General features: G+C 30.5%; 1 protein-coding gene across 2 annotated transcripts in view; it reads right to left on the bottom strand.

The window, feature by feature from the left end:
* Positions 1–17,540, bottom strand: part of LOC100573428 (peroxidasin homolog) — a 459,362-nt gene that overhangs the window by 250,772 nt on the left and 191,050 nt on the right. The window lies entirely within an intron of this gene.

Genomic DNA, 17,540 nt, shown 5'->3' with positions numbered 1-17,540 from the left:
CACATGCTGACCTACGTGATCGTGTCAAAGAAAAATATAGGAAATACACAGTGAAAACTATTGTTCTACAAAGTATAATATAGACCTCATTGAGAATTTTTTTTTTTAATTTGGCGACTGCAGCTGCTCTGTAAGCTGTAACATAATATGCGAAATATACTTTCTAAGGAGTGTTTTCACTTTTCATTAAGTACTCGAAAATATGTATAAATAATGATGTGTGACTGTGTTTCTGTGAATAACTGAACATGGTTCCAATTATTGAGCATCAGTGCTAATCACAAAGACGCAATGATTATTACCTATTAGTATTATAGTTTAATAAATTATCGTCACAATAAACAATTTCAAAACCTTAGCGTTACACATATTTTATAATATTATGTACTAGGTGATTCATCAATCATACTTACACACTCATTTTATATCGTATTATTGAATTTATTTACATTTTAAATTTTGGAATTTTTAAATAAACCGAAGGACCATATTTTTAGATACTTTAGTTGATTATACCGTTTGAAAAGTGTTCGTAAATAAATAAGTTTAAAAAATATAAAATTGAGTAATTCTCAATATAATATTATATAATTACGTTTTACGTACAATACATATAATAAATAAAAAAAAAAAATTATATTATAATCAATAAAATTGAACTCGTAGGTAAGTAGGTATATAGTGAAATAGTAAGTACAATGTACATTATTGTTATAATGAATAGGCACCTACATATTATGAGTGTTATGAAATTATATAATTCGTAGACCGGAACCTTGCGATGATTTTAAAGGTACCTACCAATAATTAAATAATTATTATTGTGGAAAAGTTTCGATACCAATATTAGGTTTTTTTCGGTTTAATACCAGCCCCCAAATCACTCAAATTAATCATAGAATTGTATTGGATATAAATAGGCCAAAAGCGCCTGTATTATGATTAAAGTTTGTAGGTACAAACATTTAACTTTTTAATGGAGAATTAATTTCTGCCAATTATTGTGTTTCATTTAATAAAGGTACTATTTTGAAGTCAGTCTTGTCGGTATGGATTCAAAAAGTTTTACCGTAAAAATGTTGGCATGGTTGCAGTATGATTGTCGGTGATATATTTCATGATCGCGGATCCTGATTATATTGTGTCCTGTGCCGTTTGGCCCACGTACTCGTGGTTTTCGTTTCAGCGAGGGCTCAAGGCTCTTTCGAACCCTGTGGTCGACGGTATGTACTTCGGAGGTGCATTATACTCGTAAAATAGTAATTATATGTACACAATGCCTAAAAGGCTATTTGGTCGAAATTCGGTGCATGCAGGTCCGGTGAAAAAAATGTTTAAAAATAGCTTATTTTATAAGTAAAATGTAACTTAATTTTTATCAATCTTAGTGTAATAAATTAAAAAATTATGAAAAATACGTGTTTATGTCTTAGCCAAGCCCGGATTAAGACATTTTGAGGCCCAGGGGCCAAAGATTTAAATGAGGCTCCTGTACGAAAAAAAAATAATGTATATTATATTATTTAATATTATAGGAACCTGCTGTAATAAATATATATATAGGTATTAGGTGTATAGCAATACATAATGAATATAATAACTTTATTTATAAATTATAATTTACTGCAGGCTTTTTCTTCCCTAAATAATCATCGATTTTTAAAGTGATTTATGCAGTGTTATAGCCTATAATGGACGAATCTGAGGCCCCTAAATAAATTCTAACTATCAAGGCCCGGGAGACATGACCCCCCTGGACCCCCCTCTTAATCCAGGCTTGGTTTTGGCATCAAATAACCTTCCAAGTAATCCTCCAAGTTATCTAAAAATAAATGATATAGCAAAGACCTTTAATAATGTGACTACAAAAATCAATATATTCTGGAGTGTCGTCAATGAATGGTTTTAAAAACTCATATATATATATATATATATATGATTTATCAATAAATTGATTGATCAAGATAATTAAAGATTTTAAATTTTTCTAAATAAAATAAATTATTACTACCACGGAACCAACCACGCAGGGTAAGATTCATTCTCTCTTATTTTAATACCATTACAATTATTTTGCGTTTATGTTTCGGCCAGTGAATCTTATGTGGCGTCTGGGGTAGTTCAAGCATGGATTTGGCAGAAAAATATATAAATATAATATAAATAATGAAAAATACATAAATTAATAAAGTTACTTAATTTAATTTATAATCAATGAATACAATGATAACATTCTCGACTCTTTGGTATACAAAATTCTATTAAGTGCTATTATTTTTCATTAAAATTACAGATTGAAACAACTTATAAAATGAATATAAATTAATAAACTAATCAAATCAATTGTGTGTATACCTAAAGTTGTTGACATAAGCGCAACTAGAGGGGGTTGGGTTAGCCTCCCCCCAAACTTGTAATAGCCCCCTAAAAATAAATTATTCAATTATTTCATAAAATATTAACAAATATTTAAAAATTAAACCGTATTTTTTATTTTTATTTTTTGGAAAATAATGTAATTATTTAAACTTTTTTTTATGTTGCCTATGATAAATAGGCAAATATCATAAGCTGTATGCTTGTATTCGTTTTAAAGAAACAATTTATGTCAGTATGATATAAATTATTTTGTATTTGGTAATATTATTACACATCATTTTACAGTATACTTATTCACTGAACTATAACATAGAGATGAGTAATAGTGGAATAAAAATCCTTTGAAAAAAATCCCCGACCCTAGAAAAAATAACCCCCAGAATACAATATTACTAACAACCACATGGCATTTTTAAACATAATTAATGTGATTATTACATTATTAATATTTAATTACAAATCTATCATTACATTTGTATAATATAGGTATACTTTTCATTAAAAAAATTAATATATTATTATAATAAATAATATTAAAAAATTAACAATACATTTTTTTTTGTTTTATATCACCATGTAAAACAACATGTGTTAATAGTTATTTTAAAATATTACTGATTAGGTACCTACATTCATTAACTATTTGCTTAATAATTATTTATTTCATTTGATGTATCGTTCATTCGAAATATTTTTATTTTATAATCTTTTAAATATTGTATCTAGTATCTACCTATGTTAAGTAAAACTTGTAAAATCTACTTCTAATAATAATTACTATTATTTACATATCGTTAAAATATTATTTGGAAACGTAATATTTTATTTCGGGGATATGTTATAACCAAAAAATATTATTGTTAGTGTTTGAAAATTAGGTATAGTATAAAATATATAAACAAATAAGGTATAATTACCCTGTGTGCAAAAAGAAGATGTTGAAGTCTATGAGATGACCGTTTTAAGTCTCAAATTTGACGACACATTGTAATATCTATGTTCGGGCTAATCGATGTATTGTCAAAAAAAATATTTATAAATACTTGAGTAAATAAATAATTGATTTTATTTGGATGATTTTTTTTATATTTTTAAGTGAACATATGTGGGGGTGTGGGGCATCGCCCCCACGGGTAATTTTTCATGTAATGTCAGGTAGGGGCTACAGCCCTCCTAAAATTTCAGCCCTTGTTGCGCCACTGGTTGTCGAACACGTATGGTATTTATTATTATAGTAAACAAGTTATTAAAATATATGCATTGCCTCACGCATAGAATCTAAAAACCATATTGTTCGTCAGTATTTTTTTTTTACTTATCAAACCAATTTGTCATGAAACTTGTGTAATTTTATTTCATTCATTTGGATGTAATTTAAAATGTTAAGAATTCAAATACTTAACCTTTGTTGTCTATACATAATTTTGTGCCATAGTTAAATAAGACTATGATAGACAAAGAAGGCATCATTGGTATCTGACTGATTAATATGGGGTCATACCACAAATACCAACATGCCTGTGGTGATTACATAAGCGTCCCAAATCTCGATCTATATAATATTTAAATAACTCACTTAAATAGTTATACAAATGATAAATTTAACTTATTCAATGATTGATTGAAACACATTTAGTTTGATAATGCCCAGGGAAAGTGTAGTTAAATACTGATGCAGGTTTTATAGCATAAAAAGTAAAGCGATTTCTTCAAAATGGATTAAATAAAAAGACTGTTCTTATTAATTGAACAGTACCAAGTTAAAAATAATTTAATTTGGACTACACGATAATAAAATAATAGTGTTTCGAATTATTGTGATAATTTATTGTCATCTTAATCTCAAAATAATTACCCTAATATCACATAGTTAATTAATTATTAGGTATATTTCATCATAATACAAATAATAACAAAACAGTCATCAATTATATAACTATAATATACACATTAATTATTAAAACACTAGGTATGCAATATGAATAAGCAAACCAACGTTAATGCTAATCCGGAGTCAACGATAAATAGGATTTACGAGTACCCATAATATGTTTATTCTAATGATAAAACGTGTCTAGTTTAGAACATTTTAAAGTCTGACCAACATATTATATTTCGTATTTTCAAAACACACGCGATGGCCACATCAAATTTGAATTTGATTATCCTATATTATTTCGACCCAGAGCTCTAGTTCTGTTCTACAATGTTTCGATGTATCACAATTTAAATTTAGTGTTAATAAGATTGTGAACACGTTCAGTTATGTGATTGAATGCCGTTAAAACATTATAATTTCGATTGAACTAATTGGTTTTTTTTTTTTAATTATATAGGTATATACATTTTTTTAAAAAATCAACTGTCTTAACATTTGGATTCTTATAATTTTGTCGTTTTTATGTAGTTATAATTTACAATACTGTATTCAATATTTTTGAATATAACAATTAACAATATATTATTACATTATCGTGGTTGAAAATTAAACGACAATAATTAGACTTTCATTTAACAACGTTAACTGACTTATTGGTTCAGCATTATAATTTAGAAATTATTGATATTGAATAAAAACTAATTATCTATATTAATAATAAAATTAGTGTGATAATTAACGATCGTAAACCGTATAGTAATATAGAATAGTTTTGTGTTTTGAATTTTTACATATTTGGATTACAAAAAAATATATCGATCCATTTTTCTTTTGTGTCTATAGTTCGAGTAGTTTCCACGATAGAGCCCGTATTATTTTTTACTAACAATATATTTTACTTATATGACAACCCAGGACATATTAAATGACGCGAACGGGATACAATCGTATCTGGATCATAAAGGCAATAACATTTTATCGACTTATTCTTTGTAACAATATAAGTGTCATGATCTATAGTTTTGTATATTATTATTTATAATATATATGTTTTTGGGTTGAACTTCGCACAGATAGTTTGTATCTGCCATTAAAGGTCGTTTGGCCTAATATATAGACGACGATAGTTTATCGTAGATAAATTTAAGGTTCTCGCAAAAGTGCGTAGTACAAGCACGAAATAATTTCTAAAAAGTCCTAGTGTAATTTAAATTTATTAAATTTCCGTAACTATTTAAAACAGGAATTATATGTAGGTATAATATAATAACACGCAAGAAAACCAGAGTTAAAAATAATAATTGGGCCGTAAATAAATAGATATTTAGTGGGTAATAGGTTTAAGGCGGTCCGCCGCGGTAGCAATGACGGTATAAACTAAATAAGTTAATCATAAAATAAAATATTTTGTTCGTTCTCGCCCCGGTCATCGGAGCAGGTGGAGAAACTTTTGTGTGACGACGGTACTGGATAAACGAGATAGGCATATCGGAAAAGATAACGGAACAGTTGTGATATATAGGGCGACCGATCCCGTGACTTATAAATTATAATAACATAAAGGTGGCACGGGGATGCAATATTACCAATTTAATCGCTCTAGCGAATATTTAAAAACCTCTTTTAATATCGGAAAAACTTTGGGGCGCCCCCAAAGTGTTATTAATATAATAATATCGGTGTGGGCGAAAACTTGGCGGCAATGGGGGTAGCTACAAGATGGATGGACAGAGTAGAAAGGAGAGGTTCAAAAATAATGGAAAGAAGTGCGGGTTTTTGCGAATAGAAAAAAATAACACGTCCCAAAGAAGAAGACCCGTAGCAGAAAATGCTTTTAGACTCAATGACAAGCATTTTTTTTCAACCGCATCCCTCAGGCTCAGGTTATAATTTCGAATGGTGCTTAGGGTTCCCAGCTGGTAGAAAAAATCTACTCTTGCCCAACCGTATACCGCCACCGAGGGAGGCGCGTGTAACTTTATTAAAAAAACAGACAGACAGCAAAAAGTTTTTTTTCGTGCTGCAGCGATAGGGTCGCGACCGGGCGAAGAGAATATTATTTGAATATATATTTTATATAGGTATTATTGTATAGGTGAAAAAAAAACCCGAAGAAAAGGAAATAATTTGTCCGGTATTCAATTTCGACGGAGAGCCGGATCGCGGTGAAAGTTGAAAAACTACTGCGGGACCCGAGGAAAAAACAATAATATAATAACGAGAAAATGACGAGTAAATTTATTATTAGCATTATTATTACTGCGACAACCTTGCAGTGAGGGCGAATTATGATTGTGTTTGTATTAATTAAATATAACGCCATTATAGCTGTTGCAGGAGTTTTTTATGGCATAAATTTGTAACGACAAAATAAAAAAAATAATATTTTTATCAAATTATCTACGGTGTGGTATACGCATTTGATCGATCGAGCATAGTGTTGAACCAGAATAACAAAATATATATATACATATATATTATTATATTTTATATATATATATATATATATAGATAAGATAAAGATAAATTACTTTTTTGGCTAGAAATTTTCATTTGTTTTTTTAAATTACAAAAAAATAATATAATATTTCAAAGTTTCAAACGAATAACGACTCGTACCCGGATCTCATTTTATTATTTACTACCACAGGTTTAATATATAAATATACCTACTAGGGAAATATCATTTGGTCTCAGCCATATCTTTTAACTTTCTACGATGGTAATTTATGTGTTCAAAAATTAAGCATTTTAATATTTATGCACAATAACAACAATATGCTCTAGAAAAATAATAACGAGCAATAATTTATGTTAATCATGTGTAATGACTAACTAACTAACTAATAATATTATCAATAATATAATCAAATAATGATGATAAAATATATACAAAATTAATTTTATTAAATGTATAGCACAATGAGAGATAGCTTACTAAAGGATAAATTAAAATGTAATAATTGAATAATAATTAAACATAATATCAATTGTAACTTAATATTTTAACTACTTTTCCTGATGTTATGTTTAAAATAGAATTCAAATGGCTCTGAAAACGCTCACCGAATTACCTTTATACCTACATACAACAGATTCCCCAACCCCATTGCAGTATTATTGAAGATAAATATATTATAATTTATAGACAGGGCTGTGAATTGTATGCACTAAGACCTGATAAAATATACATCCACTCATATGCAGTAAGAATAAGGAAACACGCTTAATGTTGAAAAATAAGCCAAATAAAATAAGTTAATATTAATTTTAATATTATTTAATTTAATTATATTTACATAAAAAAAAACATAAGTGGAAAAAATAAAAACACATTAAATATATAGTTATGTTATTAATAATGTTAAAAGAATTTATGTAAAATAAGCTTCTTATAATATTAAAATATCATATTCAAATGACAAATATTATAATATGTAATATAATATTATAATAAATATGCACTAAAAACATGAAAATACAGAATTATATTATGCAATTATTATATTATGCACTTAAGTCTCAACTCAGAAAAAATATGGGAAGTACAATTGTATATTTAAAATTGTTATACATCCGTATAATAATTGTAAGTATTTTATTTAATTTTTTATTTGGTACGAAATGTATTAATGTGAAAAATCATCGAATTCACAGCATAATATTATAAGATTATAACCATAATTGTTTGTAATATTGACGATCGATTTCCTTGACGCGCTTATAAATAAGTTTTATAGCTATTAACAAACTTACCTATGAATCCTAATGAATCCGGAAAACGTAAAGTAGGTACACATTATTCGATGGGTTTGCGTCGACTCTATGTTTGAATACTCGCCATTTCGTATTATTTTCAAAACACGTTGACACGCCAAAGGGTTTTTTCACTATGTCACTTAAATTTGCTACGAGATCGAATTCTAAATTTAAAAAAAAAAAACTACTTAAATTCGATTTTGAGATCTCATCTGAAATCTCACTGAAAAGTGAAAACGATATTTCTCAGTATTTTCTCGTTGGTTGTAAAACGTACAGTGTTGCCACTTTCAGTAGGCTACAAGCTTGCTAATATCATCTTTATTAGTTTTTTTTAGATCAATATTTCTTTAAATTGATAATACTCTGTTTATGTAAACGTATGAAAAAACACCGTGGCGGCTATGACAAAGTTTGATGAGATCTCATATTATTATAAGTGCACATGGTGGTCAACGTGTTAAGTCACGGCGGTTTAAAGGCACGTTCACAGCTACGTCGTGTGTCGTGTCGTGCGAGAGCTTGGTTATACGACTGGTAACCAATATGGTTTAAAAGTTGAGCAAAGGATTCAAAAAGATTCACACGACACGACGAGGCATGAATCCCCTGTAGTCAATTTTTGGTATACTCGGTTGCAACTTGGTTATTACATGATACCAAAAAAGTAATATCCAAATCACAATACGATTTGATCGATACGACACGACACACGACGCAGTTGTGGATCCGGCTTTAAGGTGGGTTTCCACTACATACGTGTACGTTTACGTGCATATATTGACCGGATACGTTCGCTATGAACGGTCTCACAAACGTTTCCCATCGGTTGATTGGTTATGGATTGGTAACATATTATTAGTTACCTCGTATATTCTTATGTTATCAAAATTGTTATCAATACAGAACCGTGTACACGTGAAAAGTTGAACTGGATCCAACTTCATGGTATCATCACAGAATATAACAATGGTATCATGGTCAAGCCTGTGGTAAGAACGTATAACACCCTGGTATACCAAAAGCTTACCGTGTATACCAATCAATCACAGTAAGGCCGGGTTCACACTACACCGTGTCGTGTAAAATAATCACGGTTACCACAGTTACCAAGCGATACCGCATAGTTGAATATATTCAAGTTTTGACCATGTGGTTACATTTATGTGCGGATAAAGCCGGGTTCATACTTAATGTAACCACACGGTCAAAAGTTGAATAAATTCAACTATGCGGTATCGTTTGGTAACTGTGGTAACCGTGATTATTTTACACGACACGGTGTAGTGTGAACAAAGCTTTAAGTATTTTTATGCACGTACACGTATCTAGTGGAAACCCACCTTGAGAGTTAAGACTATGGTTGTAGATATCTACTACCGCGGTTAAGACGCATGCGGGAATGGATATTTTTGATAAATGTATTTTCATCGTCATCAAAATGGTGCGTTATCACAGTTGAAAAATAATAATATGGATGTATAAACCTATTATCATAACCGTGTTCGTTCGGCGGTTTACGAACCGCGAATTTATCATACTTATGACGCGCCATCACCACAGTAACCACACGGCGACTTGAATTTCGATAGACAGCCACTATATCAATCGAAGAATAAAAATAAAGTGGATTCACTTGGCGGACCGAAAAAACACCCTCCTGCGATGGGGTCGCGTTAATCTGCGCCCAGTGGCGGCTCGTGGGTTTTTAATGAAGTAGTGCACATCCAAAAAAAAATACACGAATAAAATAATAATAATATAATATTAATATACGTTAATGTCGGTCGTCGATGAAAAACAGAAATACGATTGTCACGATTAATGTTTTGAATTTCCGATAATGATCGACTACTGACTAGCTAATATTATCAGCTGATAATCGGAATATAATAAATAAACGAGACTACGAGAGTAAAAATAAACTTTAATAACATAATAATGCCGATGCCGACGCGCAACGACGCTGCTGCGACGCGACGTCGAAAATAATTCGCTGAAAACAATTTAATTGGCCATGTGCACACCAATTCCATTATAACGCGGGCTGCGTGTTTCGACTTGCTTTAATTTTTACACTGTACAAATGTGCACAACGATTGTGTGCACAACTGCAGTACTGCCACTATAGTATACGTATACTATAATAATACACGCCGATACCGTTCCTTCGCGGACGGCCGTTTAGCAGTCGAAATAACCCACTCCAAATATTAAATATAATATTATTATATTATTATTTTCTTTATATTCTGAATTTACATTTTTATATTTTGAAAATAATCCTAATTACATAGCAGGTACTTAGTTGTATTATTGTGTTATGTTTTCAATTTTTCTTGAGGTTGGGTAGGTAGTGCACGTGCACTTGTGCACATACACACGAGCCGCCACTGTGACTGCGCCTAACCTAACGCGAATTTGTCCGACCCGCAGAGACACGGCGGCGGCGCGCGATCTCTGTCGACAGTGATTTCGGGCGGCGATGCGTTAAAGTCGGGTCCCCGCCCAGGCTCGGGTTAAATAATGAACAAACCATTTAGCAGACCACTGACCCCGAAATAAAGGTTGTCCTTTTCGGCGCATACACACGACGACGACGACAGACACTGACCGGGGCGAGCGAGACGGTTGTTTTATATACGTACGTATAGGTATAGGTAGGTACTCAATAATGCAACGGCGCGGCGGCGGCCTTTGGCCGAACAGCCTGTAATATACGACCTTTTAGCGGACACGCTTCAGCGGGCAATGTAGACGCGTCTATCACGAGCCATACCCATAACGCTATGGAAAGATATTGTTTTATCTCGGTCGCAAGCCACCGACATTTTGACGACAATATATTATTATTATCATGACTTCAGTTTTAGACAATTATTTACCTGTCCACCAACTGCGCGCGGCCATCACGTGATATCTTGGCGATTATGACGTACCTACCTACGATATAACTATAATAATCTAATATTCTTGTCCGACAATATAGGGTGTTGTAGCTCTATAATATGAAAGTCTAAAAAAAAAAAATACTAAAATCCTAAAAAGGTATTCGTAATTGTTTTAAAAAACGCCTTAGTCATTTTGTTCTTTCAATTTAATAATATTATTAACTTCTAATATATTTTCTAAGAAGGTTATTAGGTTAGAAACAATTCCAAATAAATAGATTCATAGTTTACTTGCTTTTACTCAGACGTGTTAAAACGCATTCGTTACAATTAATTAAAGTACAATATTGTATATTAAATTATTAGGTTGGCTTGTTGCATGCTCATATAGACGGTTATAAGAAAAAAAGAAAATTTAAAAAATGAAAAAATCTGAAAAATCTACCACAGTAATAAGATAATACGATATAAAAATAAATATACAAACTTTTCAATCATTTCAATCCGTAGCCACATTTTGTAAAAAAAATAATGAACATAAAAGTCAAGAAATATTAATCTAACGAGCGAAATATCAAAATTGTTTTTTTTTTCTACTCTAGAACTAATTAATAATTTTTCGAGGTGTTACCAAGTACCAACTTAATAAATAATTTTGTTTCGTACCTATTTATTGTTGTTAATTATTACTAAGATTATAATTTACATCAAAAGGAAACTGATTACAATTGTCACATGATTTGAATACTCAAATTCAGTTCATTTTAGTGATGGAATTCCACACTTAGGAGGTCCACATCCTTAAGGTGCACACCACTGCAGAAATAGCTCCATTTGGCATATTATTTTGATAGAAGAAAAAAAAATTTCTAGGAAATCTGAACTCTAATTATCTTATAAGCCTTTGACACCTTACTAAAGGAATTTATCAAAGTCATTAAATATGCCATGCGTATTATAGTATTATTATATTATGTTTGAACGTGTCTCGAGTGTGCGCAATAAAATAAATTACACTCATATAACTTTATGATCGAACGCGAAAAAAGCGAACAAAGGCACGCCGGCTATTTTAATTAAAACAAATTTATTGATATTAGAAGTTTGAAAACGGTTGCACGGAAGTACAATAATTCAAAGCATTAACATATTGTTTAAAGAAATATAACCATCGAGTTAAATAAAATCTGAGACTGATTAAATACCTAACGAGCTTAAAACGAATTTGCAAGTAACTTATTTTCTGGGATTTTGTTTTTTGTAAAATATACGGTGTTTATTTAAATCTAAAAACTTTTGTGATTTCGTTATAAGAGTTCAATAATTTTCGAAATATTGAAGTGGTTTTATAATGATTTACTTAGTCACAAAATGTAATAAACAAACGAAAAATGAAAATAATTGTACGCCGTCCACTCGATGTAGGTGGGTACGGAATTCGGAAATATAAAATCATAAAATGTGCACGTAAATTGTGTTGTTGTTGAACGGCATTTACTCAAGGTATAACTTTGATCCCGAAACTCTAAGGTAATATAACATAATACTATGTAATAAAATACCGAGTAAACGGAATATTTAACTGTCGACATTTTCTAAAAACGAGATGATGAGAAATCGATATGAAAATATTATTTCAGCAGGCGCAATTAGCATTTTATTGTTTCAATCAGGTGCATAAAAGTGTTAAGCAACCCTTATTGTTTCATTTTAAGCTTAGGTTTATCCACTATCCAGGTTGCTAGCTAGTTCTAAAATTTTTCAAATTAGAATCTACAGATTTCTTACCGCTATAACTCCTTATTGTATTGATATCATATTGTGAAGGCACATAAATACATAATACTTTTTATTTATTTTTTGTTCCGTAATTTTTAAGACGATAATATACTTATACACATTTATTTATTTGTCAATCTGCTTTTGCAAATATTAATTTACCTCCACATAATATTTTGCATATTATTATGATTTTCATGTAATCGGCAGTATAATACCTACAACACTATTAGTATCATTATTAATTATTAGTGATTTTAATCTTACAAGACTCATAAAAGCCACTTAAAATATTGTATCTGCCTATGAGTAATTACATCTCATGGTATTTTCAACTAAACTGAGTTATCTGAAACTAGTTAATACTATATTAATAAAATAGTATGGGTTTTCAAGTTTATGACATAGTAATCAAGACAAATTGTGTTAAAAATAAGGAGAAATTGTCCTTTTTTATATAAATTATTATATCGATTAAACAATTTTATTTGAAGTAACTAATCTGTACATCCTAAAGTAAATTTAATTGATGTTTAGTTTTAATTTGTATCGAGGATATTATTGTAGGTACTGAATGAAAAAATTCTGTTTTATAGTCATTATTATGGAGATTCGTAAGTCGTTGTGACGTTGTCATAAGTTATAACATATTGGTCTTAAGATAGAACTCATAGATTTATAACCAATGTATTGTTACAAATGTATAATATGTATTATAATAATTATATATTTTTAATATCTAATGAAAATATTTTGTTAGGATAAATTAAATTTTTAAATGTAAAAATGTAAGCTCTGTTATACCAAAAAAATAAAAGGTGAATTCAACCCTGATGATTAAAAATAAACCTATTATTAGGTAACTATTATATTAAAATTAAATTAAAAAACATTTTTTAAGAGTATTCATTTTTAAAAGTACCTGTTTAATGAAACGATAAAAACAAAATATTTCTTGAAACATACTGGGGATCGTCCCATTGTTGTGATGTCATCTGGAAAACTCTTCTTAAAATTAAAACAATCTTGAGATGCGTAATTTTAAAATGTAAGAAATTAGAACACTGTGTATATTATGTAACATTTTGACTGCCTAAATAACGGCTCTCTAATAGTTTATAATCTTAAGCATTTCTACGCATAATCTACGCATTTCGTATTTAATCGTGTCAACGTGTGTTCGCGCTATAACAATATACGGTGGAAAACGAAGGTAAACGAGAATGCGGATTAGCCTATACTTTTGGGTCCGAGAAAACTTTGAAAGAAAAAAATGTACGAGACAATGCGCCTTCTTGTGTTTGTGTATAGTCGTATAGAGCACAGATCACGCATATATAGGTACATAAACACGAGGGCAACTGCTGCGATGTGATTACTTTATTAAACGTGAGATTTGTTTTTTTGAAATTCGAAAGAGTTGCGGCTCGAAACCAAGACAATAATATCAAAATGCGTGCGCCGTATCCTGAAGTTATTTTTAGCCAATCGAGGGCATAGTCTATAATTGATGAAAATACGTCCAAGATATTGTCCGAGTAACGTGTGACCATTTTTTCTCCATTTTTTTACTCTGGTGCACTTCCGGTGTTATTAGACCGTTACGGCGCGTATTAACTATTATATATTGTATTATATTGGCTGAGGGTGGTAGGCTGATGGGCGGTGGGTAGTGGTAGATGATATTTTTGTTGTATTACTATTGTCGTCCTGAGAACAATGCCCATTGTTGCTTGGCTATTCGAACTATGCGATTATTGGCAATTCACAGAGAAAAAAAAACAGCGAGGTTTCCGCCAATATGCACTCAAACGTATATATACATAATTAAAGTAATATGTTATGAATTAACGATAGATCGCAATGACTAATTTTTTTTATATTTTGTAGAAGAACTGACCAGAGGCACTTGTTTAAAAAATTATTGTCGAAACCAAAAATGTATCATTTCTGTCCACCTGCCGAATACTTAGGTAATATTTTAAATCATATGATCATACTATATTATTACTACAACTATATTATTATGTCTCATTTTTATTTTTAATAGTTTATATCTTGGGAAATATCCTGTAAATAGCTTTCATTTCCCCAGGACCTAAAAAAGCTTTTTTCAGTAGACTATTGACAATTTAAATACCATATAATATACATACATTTACGCTCACCAACCAAATGCAGTACCTGAAAATTGTTCAATATAAAGGAGAGGAGAATTATTAAAATAATTGTATAACATAAACTTTGATACTAAAAGCTTCCTCTAGAAGCCTCACATTCATTTTATTTTCAACACTTTTAATGTTAACTTAGGTATTACTTTGTAAAGGTAAAGTCAATTTGAAAATATTACTAACACAGAAAAAAATCAAGGCCCCACTTCCAGATATTAGCACATCTACTCAAATACTCAAAGTTTCCACTTCATGATTCTTGACATATTTTTTTATGTCTACACAACTGGAGATGGATTCGGCGAATGGCTAAAATCCCACATAAATCCAATATAGTCAATATTGGGACTCTTCTTTATGATATTAAAAAAATATATCCCAGAATAATCGAGAAAGCAAATCATTGTAATTATATTTATTGTAATAAAATATATTAATATTTATATCCTGTCATATTAAATATATTTATAAAAATGGTTATTTCATAGTAATATTACAAATTATAATATTATAATAGTAATATAATCTGTAATTAATGGCAACATTGTAAATATTCGATTTTCATGAGCTAAAACTAAGTGCAAGTGTGCTATACTCTAAAAAAATAAGCTATAAAAACTCTAACCCTCTTAGTCACAAGGGATCTATTGGCACCTATAACTTCTATTGAAAACGGTCCAATAGTTTTTGAATCTACAGAGAACACATTAAGAAACATTCATTTTTCTAAAATAATATATTGATTAATGTATTATATTATGTTATTCAATAGGTTATTTTACCAGACCGATACAACACCCCCGTCCATTCTCGCCATGCGAATATCCAAAATATTAACACGTGTTTTCACTAATTTTATTTTATTCCGACTGGCGCGGCGTACAATTGTAAAAGACATTTTTTAACATTTATCTAATATAAATTATAATACAATAATTTTTATGTATTTTGATATTGAATGTTATTAATTTGTAACCTGCAGATATGAAATATGTTTTAATAGACACTGACCGTCTTTGTATACTTTTAAATATTAAATACCTATAGTAAATGTCTGTATTTATTGAGCATTGTGGTATTGAGCAGCATAATATTAACGTAACATAATGTTAAATTAACTTGAAACGTTGTATTTAATTTAATGTCATAATCAAATGCAAAAATGCAAAAACAATATAACTACGAATATGTAACTTTCATATCCATGTAATTTCGATAAATGAATTATATTGACACAAAAACATAATATCATAGGTATAGTTAGTGAGTTTTACGTAAATTATATTTAGCTTGATGGCAGCCATTTGTCTTATGTAATTTGATCATTTTAATTTCTAAATGTGTATTTGATAAAATAAAATAACGTTAGTTCGTCAGTTATTTGGATCTAACTATATTCGTCTCGAGGAAAAACGAAATATTTAATTTGAATAATGTCTGGCTTAATTATTATTATTATTATTATTATTATTTTGATAGATAAGTGAAGGTAAGTGTCAATCATTTGATGCATTTAGTAAATATTGTATTTTACCTATTGTATTTTAACGATGATCACTATAATTCATAATACATAAACTAACAGAAATTTAAGTTGAAAGTAGATATTCTCGCTTATTTATCAATGAAATATTATTGGTTTATAACAGAACAATATGAATATCACTGTCTAGTCGTGTCTACGCGCACACTTCGCTCACTTATAATTATTACCTATATATGTGCAGTATTAAAATGACACAGACGAGCTCGTCGAGTAATATCATAATATTATAATGATGTGTATTCCGTTTAATACGCGCATGTTGAAAGCGTAAAAACACTTGGCCACGCTGTTTCAACAATGGATTTCGTTTGTTAAGTCGTCCGTTAAGTTTTCGGGTGTGTAATGAATTCCGAAATTAATAAAGATTAAAAACGTGTAATATTTTAACCAAACACAACTCGTGGAATCTTCTGACCTTTTGTTCCAGCGTTTGGAGGGGGGGGGGAGAATCGGCTGCGTTACACCGACGCACTCGGCACCATTATCTGCCGACTTAACTAGATTACGACGCAGCTACGACCCTCTGTTTTTACGCATTCCCGACATCCCTTTTAACTCGATTGCTCGTTACCCACTACCGGACAACCTACTCAGAACGACACCCGACTGTTTTATCAAATAGAGCGGCAGCAGTGCATAATAATAACAATAATAAGAACACGGCCCGGACGTAATCCTCCGCGTAATGTAGCCTATATTATATCGTTATTATGTCTCGTGTTCTGTCCGAGTAAACACGGGTTAGGTTAGATACCTTCAGATATTTTAGGTATTTGCCGAGGTACTCGGATAGGTCTGTGATACCCCGCTGCAATGGCGTTGTTGTCGATCGAGACTGCGGCGTCATCCGCCCAAACCGAAAAACGTAAAAAATCACAAAACACCAACGAAATTCTACGCACGTGTGTGTGTGTGTGTGTGTGTGTGTGTGTGTGTGTGTGTGTGTGTGTCTCCATTAGAAAATCGATAATGATCGTTATTCATTGATAACCGTGTGAGAATAGATGGTATCGCGGAGATGTCTGTTTTGACTAAAAAGTCTCATGGTGCTGCCATAAAAAAAAGGTCCGTTCGGATAATGTCTGAACGGGAATCGTTCGTTGTTGTGTTACGACTAAAAGTGTCAAAACGTA

Source organism: Acyrthosiphon pisum, chromosome A3, assembly GCF_005508785.2.
Source record: "Acyrthosiphon pisum isolate AL4f chromosome A3, pea_aphid_22Mar2018_4r6ur, whole genome shotgun sequence".
In the NCBI taxonomy this organism is placed as follows: domain Eukaryota; kingdom Metazoa; phylum Arthropoda; class Insecta; order Hemiptera; family Aphididae; genus Acyrthosiphon; species Acyrthosiphon pisum.
This window is presented reverse-complemented; position numbering and strand designations above follow the sequence as displayed.